This window comes from Oncorhynchus tshawytscha, linkage group LG11 (genome assembly GCF_018296145.1).
Source record: "Oncorhynchus tshawytscha isolate Ot180627B linkage group LG11, Otsh_v2.0, whole genome shotgun sequence".
NCBI classification, from domain to species: Eukaryota; Metazoa; Chordata; class Actinopteri; order Salmoniformes; family Salmonidae; genus Oncorhynchus; species Oncorhynchus tshawytscha.
In genome coordinates this window covers 13,696,542-13,707,389 of record NC_056439.1, presented here as the reverse complement: position 1 = coordinate 13,707,389, position 10,848 = coordinate 13,696,542, and positions in this window count along the sequence as shown.

The following is a 10,848-nucleotide window of genomic DNA, read 5'->3' as shown; positions in this document are numbered from 1 at the left end:
ACAGTTTGCAGTGTTTTCATAACATCTCGAATAAACATAACAAAAACATTTTTTTTTTTTATCCAGAGTGCATCAAACATGATTTAGAGCTTGTTTATGGAAAAGTGCTTAATTCTGTATTTTCATGTTGCAACTTGCTGAAAACTGTCCACAATGTTCATTTCATCTCAAATAGACAGCACAGCAAAAATTGGACATCCAGAGTGCAACAAACATGATTTAGAGCTTGTTTATGGAAAAGTGCTTATTTCTGTATTTCCATGTTGCAACTTGCTGAAAACTATCTACAATGTTCAGTTCATCTCAAATAGACAGCACAGCAAAAATTGGACATCCAGAGTGCATCAAACATGATTTAGAGCTTGTTTATGGAAAAGTGCTTATTTCTGCATTTCAATGTTGCAACTTACTGAAAACAGTTTACAGTGTTTTCATCTCAATAAACATAACAAAAACATTTTTTTTTTTTCCAGAGTGCATCAAACATGATTTAGAGCTTGTTTATGGAAAAGTGCTTATTTCTGTATTTTCATGTTGCAACTTGCTGAAAACTGTCCACAATGTTCATTTCATCTCAAATAGACAGCACAGCAAAAATTGGACATCCAGAGTGCATCAAACATGATTTAGAGCTTGTTTATGGAAAAGTGCTTATTTCTGCATTTCAATGTTGCAACTTACTGAAAACTACAATGTTTACAGTGTTTTCATTCATCATCTCGAATAAACATAAAAACATTTTTTTTTTTATCCAGAGTGCATCAAACATGATTTAGAGCTTGTTTATGGAAAAGTGCTTATTTCTTATTTTCATGTTGCAACTTGCAGAGTGCATCAAACATGATTTAGAGCTTGTTTATGGAAAAGTGCTTATTTCTGTATTTTCATGTTGCAACTTGCTGAAAACTGTCCACAATGTTCATTTCATCTCAAATAGACAGCACAGCAAAATTGGACATCCAGAGTGCATCAAACATGATTTAGAGCTTGTTTAAAAAACTTTGGACATCCAGAGTGCAACAAACATGATTTAGAGCTTGTTTATGGAAAAGTGCTTATTTCTGTATTTCCATGTTGCAACTTGCTGAAAACTATCTACAATGTTCAGTTCATCTCAAATAGACAGCACAGCAAAAATTGGACATCCAGAGTGCATCAAACATGATTTAGAGCTTGTTTATGGAAAGTGCTTATTTCTGCATTTCAATGTTGCATCTTACTGAAAACAGTTTACAGTGTTTTCATAACATCTCGAATAAACATAACAAAAACATTTTTTTTTTATCCAGAGTGCATCAAACATGATTTAGAGCTTGTTTATGGAAAAGTGCTTAATTCTGTATTTTCATGTTGCAACTTGCTGAAAACTGTCCACAATGTTCATTTCATCTCAAATAGACAGCACAAGCCAAAATTGGACATCCAGAGTGCAACAAACATGATTTAGAGCTTGTTTATGGAAAAGTGCTTATTTCTGTATTTCCATGTTGCAACTTGCTGAAAACTATCTAACATTGTTCAGTTCATCTCAAATAGACAGCACAGCAAAAATTGGACATCCAGAGTGCATCAAACATGATTTAGAGCTTGTTTATGGAAAAGTGCTTAATTCTGTATTTTCATGTTGCAACTTGCTGAAAACTGTCTACAATGTTCATTTCATCTCAAATAGACAGCACAGCAAAAATTGGACATCCAGAGTGCATCAAACATGATTTAGAGCTTGTTTATGGAAAAGTGCTTATTTCTGTATTTCAATGTTGCAACTTGCTGAAAACTTTCCACAATGTTTTCATTTCATCTCAAATAAACATAACAAAAACATTTTTTTTTTATCCAGAGTGCATCAAACATGATTTAGAGCTTGTTTATGGAAAAGTGCTTATTTCTGTATTTCCATGTTGCAACTTGCTGAAAACTATCTACAATGTTCAGTTCATCTCAAATAGACAGCACAGCAAAAATTGGACATCCAGAGTGCATCAAACATGATTTAGAGCTTGTTTATGGAAAAGTGCTTTTTTCTGCATTTCAATGTTGCAACTTGCTGAAAACAGTCTACAGTGTTCATAACATCTCGAATAAACATAACAAAACAATTTTTTTTTTTATCCAGAGTGCATCAAACATGATTTAGAGCTTGTTTATGGAAAAGTGCTTAATTCTGTATTTTCATGTTGCAACTTGCTGAAAACTGTCCACAATGTTCATTTCATCTCAAATAGACAGCACAAGCAAAATTGGACATCCAGAGTGCAACAAACATGATTTAGAGCTTGTTTATGGAAAAGTGCTTATTTCTGTATTTCCATGTTGCAACTTGCTGAAAACTATCTACAATGTTCAGTTCATCTCAAATAGACAGCACAGCAAAAATTGGACATCCAGAGTGCATCAAACATGATTTAGAGCTTGTTTATGGAAAGTGCTTATTTCTGCATTTCAATGTTGCAACTTACTGAAAACAGTTTGCAGTGTTTTCATAACATCTCGAATAAACATAACAAAAACATTTTTTTTTATCCAGAGTGCATCAAACATGATTTACAGCTTGTTTATGGAAAAGTGCTTATTTCTGTATTTCCATGTTGCAACTTGCTGAAAACTATCTACAATGTTTTAGTTCATCTCAAATAGACAGCACAGCAAAAATTGGACATCCAGAGTGCATCAAACATGATTTTAGAGCTTGTTTATGGAAAAGTGCTTATTTCTGTATTTCAATGTTGCAACTTACTGAAAACAGTTTACAGTGTTTTCATAACATCTCAAATAAACATAACAAAAAAAATTGGACATTTTATCCAGAGTGCATCAAACATGATTTAGAGCTTGTTTATGGAAAAGTGCTTATTTCTGTATTTTCATGTTGCAACTTGCTGAAAACTGTCCACAATGTTCATTTCATCTCAAATAGACAGCACAGCAAAAACATTGGACATCCAGAGTGCAACAAACATGATTTAGAGCTTGTTTATGGAAAAGTGCTTATTTCTGTATTTCAATGTTGCAACTTGCTGAAAACTGTCTACAGTGTTTTCATTTCATCTCAAATAAACATAACAAAAAAATTTGGATCCAGAGTGCATCAAACATGATTTAGAGCTTGTTTATGGAAAAGTGCTTATTTCTGTATTTCCATGTTGCAAATTGCTGAAAACTATCTACAATGTTCAGTTCATCTCAAATAGACAGCACAGCAAAAATTGGACATCCAGAGTGCATCAAAACATGATTTAGAGCTTGTTTATGGAAAGTGCTTATTTCTGCATTTCAATGTTGCATCTTACTGAAAACAGTTTACAGTGCTTTCATAACATCTCGAATAAACATAACAAAAATTTTTTTTTTTTTATCCAGAGTGCATCAAACATGATTTAGAGCTTGTTTATGGAAAAGTGCTTAATTCTGTATTTTCATGTTGCAACTTGCTGAAAACTGTCCACAATGTTCATTTCATCTCAAATAGACAGCACAAGCCAAAATTGGACATCCAGAGTGCAACAAACATGATTTAGAGCTTGTTTATGGAAAAGTGCTTATTTCTGTATTTCCATGTTGCAACTTGCTGAAAACTATCTAACATTGTTCAGTTCATCTCAAATAGACAGCACAAGCCAAAATTGGACATCCAGAGTGCAACAAACATGATTTAGAGCTTGTTTATGGAAAAGTGCTTATTTCTGTATTTCCATGTTGCAACTTGCTGAAAACAGTTTACAGTGTTTTCATAACATCTCGAATAAACATAACATTTTTTTTTATCCAGTGCATCAAACATGATTTAGAGCTTGTTTATGGAAAAGTGCTTATTTCTGCATGTCAATGTTGCAATTTGCTGAAAACAGTCTACAGTGTTCATTTCAAGTCGAATAGACAGCACTACAAAAATTGGACATCCAGAGTGCATCAAACATGATTTAGAGCTTGTTTATGGAAAAGTGCTTATTTCTGTATTTCATGTTGCAACTTGCTGAAAACTGTTTGCAGTGTTTTCATTCATCTCAAATAGACAGCACAACAAAAAACATTTTTTTTTATCCAGAGTGCATCAAACATGATTTAGAGCTTGTTTATGGAAAAGTGCTTATTTCTGTATTTCCATGTTGCAACTTGTTGAAAACTATCTACAATGTTCAGTTCATCTCAAATAGACAGCACAGCAAAAATTGGACATCCAGAGTGCATCAAACATGATTTAGAGCTTGTTTATGGAAAAGTGCTTATTTCTGCATTTCAATGTTGCAACTTACTGAAAACAGTTTACAGTGTTTTCATAACATCTCGAATAAACATAACAAAAACATTTTTTTTATCCAGAGTGCATCAAACATGATTTAGAGCTTGTTTATGGAAAAGTGCTTATTTCTGTATTTTCATGTTGCAACTTGCTGAAAACTGTCTACAATGTTCATTTCATCTCAAATAGACAGCACAGCAAAAATTGGACATCCAGAGTGCATCAAACATGATTTAGAGCTTGTTTATGGAAAAGTGCTTATTTCTGTATTTCAATGTTGCAACTTACTGAAAACAGTTTACAGTGTTTTCATAACATCTCGAATAAACATAACAAAAACATTTTTTTTATCCAGAGTGCATCAAACATGATTTAGAGCTTGTTTATGGAAAAGTGCTTAATTCTGTATTTTCATGTTGCAACTTGCTGAAAACTGTCTACAATGTTCATTTCATCTCAAATAGACAGCACAGCAAAAATTGGACATCCAGAGTGCATCAAACATGATTTAGAGCTTGTTTATGGAAAGTGCTTATTTCTGCATTTCAATGTTGCAACTTACTGAAAACAGTTTACAGTGTTTTCATAACATCTCGAATAAACATAACAAAAACATTTTTTTTATCCAGAGTGCATCAAACATGATTTAGAGCTTGTTTAATGGAAAAGTGCTTATTTCTGTATTTTCATGTTGCAACTTGCTGAAAACTGTCCACGGTGTTCATTTCAACTCAAATAGACAGCACAGCAAAAATTGAACATCCAGAGTGCATCAAACATGATTTAGAGCTTGTTTATGGAAAGTGCTTATTTCTGCATTTCATGTTGCAACTTACTGAAAACAGTTTACAGTGTTTTCATTCATCTCAAATAAACATAACAAAAAATTTTTTTTTTATCCAGAGTGCATCAAACATGATTTAGAGCTTGTTTATGGAAAAGTGCTTATTTCTGTATTTCATGTTGCAACTTGCTGAAAACTGTCTACAATGTTCATTTCATCTCAAATAGACAGCACAAAAAAAACATTTTTTTTATGACATCCAGAGTGCATCAAACATGATTTAGAGCTTGTTTATGGAAAAGTGCTTATTTCTGTATTTCCATGTTGCAACTTGCTGAAAACTGTCTACAATGTTCATTTCATCTCAAATAAACAGCACAAAAAAATTTTTTTTTTATCCAGAGTGCATCAAACATGATTTAGAGCTTGTTTATGGAAAAGTGCTTATTTCTGTATTTTCATGTTGCAACTTGCTGAAAACTGTCCACAATGTTCATTTCATCTCAAATAGACAGCACAAGCAAAAATTGGACATCCAGAGTGCAACAAACATGATTTAGAGCTTGTTTATGGAAAAGTGCTTATTTCTGTATTTCCATGTTGCAACTTGCTGAAAACTATCTACAATGTTCAGTTCATCTCAAATAGACAGCACAGCAAAAATTGGACATCCAGAGTGCATCAAACATGATTTAGAGCTTGTTTATGGAAAGTGCTTATTTCTGCATTTCAATGTTGCATCTTACTGAAAACAGTTTACAGTGTTTTCATAACATCTCGAATAAACATAACAAAAACATTTTTTTTTTATGGATCCAGAGTGCATCAAACATGATTTAGAGCTTGTTTATGGAAAAGTGCTTAATTCTGTATTTTCATGTTGCAACTTGCTGAAAACTGTCCACAATGTTCATTTCATCTCAAATAGACAGCACAAGCAAAATTGGACATCCCAGAGTGCAACAAATATGATTTAGAGCTTGTTTATGGAAAAGTGCTTATTTCTGTATTTCCATGTTGCAACTTGCTGAAAACTATCTACAATGTTCAGTTCATCTCAAATAGACAGCACAGGAAAAATTGGACATCCAGAGTGCATCAAACATGATTTAGAGCTTGTTTATGGAAAGTGCTTATTTCTGCATTTCAATGTTGCATCTTACTGAAAACAGTTTACAGTGTTTTCATAACATCTCGAATAAACATAACAAAATCTTTTTTTTTTATCCAGAGTACATCAAACATGATTTAGAGCTTGTTTATGGAAAAGTGCTTAATTCTGTATTTTCATGTTGCAACTTGCTGAAAACTGTCCACAATGTTCATTTCATCTCAAATAGACAGCACAAGCCAAAATTGGACATCCAGAGTGCAACAAACATGATTTAGAGCTTGTTTATGGAAAAGTGCTTATTTCTGTATTTCCATGTTGCAACTTGCTGAAAACTATCTACAATGTTCAGTTCATCTCAAATAGACAGCACAGCAAAAATTGGACATCCAGAGTGCATCAAACATGATTTAGAGCTTGTTTATGGAAAGTGCTTATTTCTGCATTTCAATGTTGCATCTTACTGAAAACAGTTTACAGTGTTTTCATAACATCTCGAATAAACATAACAAAAACATTTTTTTTTATCCAGAGTGCATCAAACATGATTTAGAGCTTGTTTATGGAAAAGTGCTTAATTCTGTATTTTCATGTTGCAACTTGCTGAAAACTGTCCACAATGTTCATTTCATCTCAAATAGACAGCACAAGCAAAATTGGACATCCAGAGTGCAACAAACATGATTTAGAGCTTGTTTATGGAAAAGTGCTTATTTCTGTATTTCCATGTTGCAACTTGCTGAAAACTATCTACAATGTTCATTTCATCTCAAATAGACAGCACAGCAAAAATTTTTTTTTTTATCCAGAGTGCATCAAACATGATTTAGAGCTTGTTTATGGAAAAGTGCTTATTTCTGTATTTTCATGTTGCAACTTGCTGAAAACTGTCCACAATGTTCATTTCATCTCAAATAGACAGCACAAGCCAAAATTGTCCAGAGTGCAACAAACATGATTTAGAGCTTGTTTATGGAAAAGTGCTTATTTCTGTATTTCCATGTTGCAACTTGCTGAAAACTATCTACAATGTTCAGTTCATCTCAAATAGACAGCACAGCAAAAATTGGACATCCAGAGTGCATCAAACATGATTTAGAGCTTGTTTATGGAAAGTGCTTATTTCTGCATTTCAATGTTGCATCTTACTGAAAACAGTTTACAGTGTTTTCATAACATCTCGAATAAACATAACAAAAACATTTTTTTTTTATCCAGAGTGCATCAAACATGATTTAGAGCTTGTTTATGGAAAAGTGCTTAATTCTGTATTTTCATGTTGCAACTTGCTGAAAACTGTCCACAATGTTCATTTCATCTCAAATAGACAGCACAAGCAAAATTGGACATCCAGAGTGCAACAAACATGATTTAGAGCTTGTTTATGGAAAAGTGCTTATTTCTGTATTTCCATGTTGCAACTTGCTGAAAACTACTACAATGTTCAGTTCATCTCAAATAGACAGCACAGCAAAAATTGGACATCCAGAGTGCATCAAACATGATTTAGAGCTTGTTTATGGAAAGTGCTTATTTCTGCATTTCAATGTTGCATCTTACTGAAAACAGTTTACAGTGTTTTCATAACATCTCGAATAAACATAACAAAAACATTTTTTTTTATCCAGAGTGCATCAAACATGATTTAGAGCTTGTTTATGGAAAAGTGCTTAATTCTGTATTTTCATGTTGCAACTTGCTGAAAACTGTCCACAATGTTCATTTCATCTCAAATAGACAGCACAAGCCAAAATTGGACATCCAGAGTGCAACAAACATGATTTAGAGCTTGTTTATGGAAAAGTGCTTATTTCTGTATTTCCATGTTGCAACTTGCTGAAAACTATCTACAATGTTCAGTTCATCTCAAATAGACAGCACAGCAAAAATTGGACATCCAGAGTGCATCAAACATGATTTAGAGCTTGTTTATGAAAGTGCTTATTTCTGCATTTCAATGTTGCATCTTACTGAAAACAGTTTACAGTGTTTTCATAACATCTCGAATAAACATAACAAAAACATTTTTTTTTTATCCAGAGTGCATCAAACATGATTTAGAGCTTGTTTATGGAAAAGTGCTTAATTCTGTATTTTCATGTTGCAACTTGCTGAAAACTGTCCACAATGTTCATTTCATCTCAAATAGACAGCACAAGCAAAATTGGACATCCAGAGTGCAACAAACATGATTTAGAGCTTGTTTATGGAAAAGTGCTTATTTCTGTATTTCCATGTTGCAACTTGCTGAAAACTATCTACAATGTTCAGTTCATCTCAAATAGACAGCACAGCACAAATTGGACATCCAGAGTGCATCAAACATGATTTAGAGCTTGTTTATGGAAAGTGCTTATTTCTGCATTTCAATGTTGCATCTTACTGAAAACAGTTTACAGTGTTTTCATAACATCTCGAATAAACATAACATAAAAATTTTTTTTTTATCCAGAGTGCATCAAACATGATTTAGAGCTTGTTTATGGAAAAGTGCTTAATTCTGTATTTTCATGTTGCAACTTGCTGAAAACTGTCCACAATGTTCATTTCATCTCAAATAGACAGCACAAGCCAAAATTGGACATCCAGAGTGCAACAAACATGATTTAGAGCTTGTTTATGGAAAAGTGCTTATTTCTGTATTTCCATGTTGCAACTTGCTGAAAACTATCTACAATGTTCAGTTCATCTCAAATAGACAGCACAGCAAAAATTGGACATCCAGAGTGCATCAAACATGATTTAGAGCTTGTTTATGGAAAGTGCTTATTTCTGCATTTCAATGTTGCATCTTACTGAAAACAGTTTACAGTGTTTTCATAACATCTCGAATAAACATAACAAAAACATTTTTTTTTATCCAGAGTGCATCAAACATGATTTAGAGCTTGTTTATGGAAAAGTGCTTAATTCTGTATTTTCATGTTGCAAAACTTGCTGAAAACTGTCCACAATGTTCATTTCATCTCAAATAGACAGCACAAGCAAAATTGGACATCCAGAGTGCAACAAACATGATTTAGAGCTTGTTTATGGAAAAGTGCTTATTTCTGTATTTCCATGTTGCAACTTGCTGAAAACTATCTACAATGTTCAGTTCATCTCAAATAGACAGCACAGCAAAAATTGGACATCCAGAGTGCATCAAACATGATTTAGAGCTTGTTTATGGAAAGTGCTTATTTCTGCATTTCAATGTTGCAACTTACTGAAAACAGTTTACAGTGTTTTCATAACATCTCGAATAAACATAACAAAAACATTTTTTTTTTATCCAGAGTGCATCAAACATGATTTAGAGCTTGTTTATGGAAAAGTGCTTAATTCTGTATTTTCATGTTGCAACTTGCTGAAAACTGTCCACAATGTTCATTTCATCTCAAATAGACAGCACAAGCCAAAATTGGACATCCAGAGTGCAACAAACATGATTTAGAGCTTGTTTATGGAAAAGTGCTTATTTCTGTATTTCCATGTTGCAACTTGCTGAAAACTATCTACAATGTTCAGTTCATCTCAAATAGACAGCGCAGCAAAAATTGGACATCCCAGAGTGCAACAAACATGATTTAGAGCTTGTTTATGGAAAGTGCTTATTTCTGCATTTCAATGTTGCATCTTACTGAAAACAGTTTACAGTGTTTTCATAACATCTCGAATAAACATAACAAAAACATTTTTTTTTTATCCAGAGTGCATCAAACATGATTTAGAGCTTGTTTATGGAAAAGTGCTTAATTCTGTATTTTCATGTTGCAACTTGCTGAAAACTGTCCACAATGTTCATTTCATCTCAAATAGACAGCACAGCAAAAATTGGACATCCAGAGTGCAACAAACATGATTTAGAGCTTGTTTATGGAAAAGTGCTTAATTCTGTATTTTCATGTTGCAACTTGCTGAAAACTGTCCACAATGTTCATTTCATCTCAAATAGACAGCACAGCAAAAATTGGACATCCAGAGTGCATCAAACATGATTTAGAGCTTGTTTATGGAAAGTGCTTATTTCTGCATTTCAATGTTGCAACTTACTGAAAACAGTTTACAGTGTTTTCATAACATCTCGAATAAACATAACAAAAACATTTTTTTTTATCCAGAGTGCATCAAACATGATTTAGAGCTTGTTTATGGAAAAGTGCTTATTTCTGTATTTCCATGTTGCAACTTGCTGAAAACTGTCCACAATGTTCAATTCATCTCAAATAGACAGCACAGCAAAAATTGGACATCCAGAGTGCATCAAACACGATTTAGAGCTTGTTTATGGAAAAGTGCTTAATTCTGTATTTTCATGTTGCAACTTGCTGAAAAGAGTCCACAATGTTTATATCATCTCAAATAGACAGCACAGCAAAAAATTGGACATCCAGAGTGCATCTCAAACATGATTTAGAGCTTGTTTAATGGAAAAGTGCTTATTTCTGTATTTCCATGTTGCAACTTGCTGAAAACTGTCCACAATGTTCAATTCATCTCAAATAGACAGCACAGCAAAAATTGGACATCCAGAGTGCATCAAACACGATTTAGAGCTTGTTTATGGAAAAGTGCTTATTTCTGCATTTCAATGTTGCAACTTGCTGAAAACAGTCTACAGTGTTCATTTCATCTCAAATAGACAGCACAGCAAAAATTGGACATCCAGAGTGCAACAAACATGACTTAGAGCTTGTTTATGGAAAAAAAACATTTTCTGTATTTCAATGT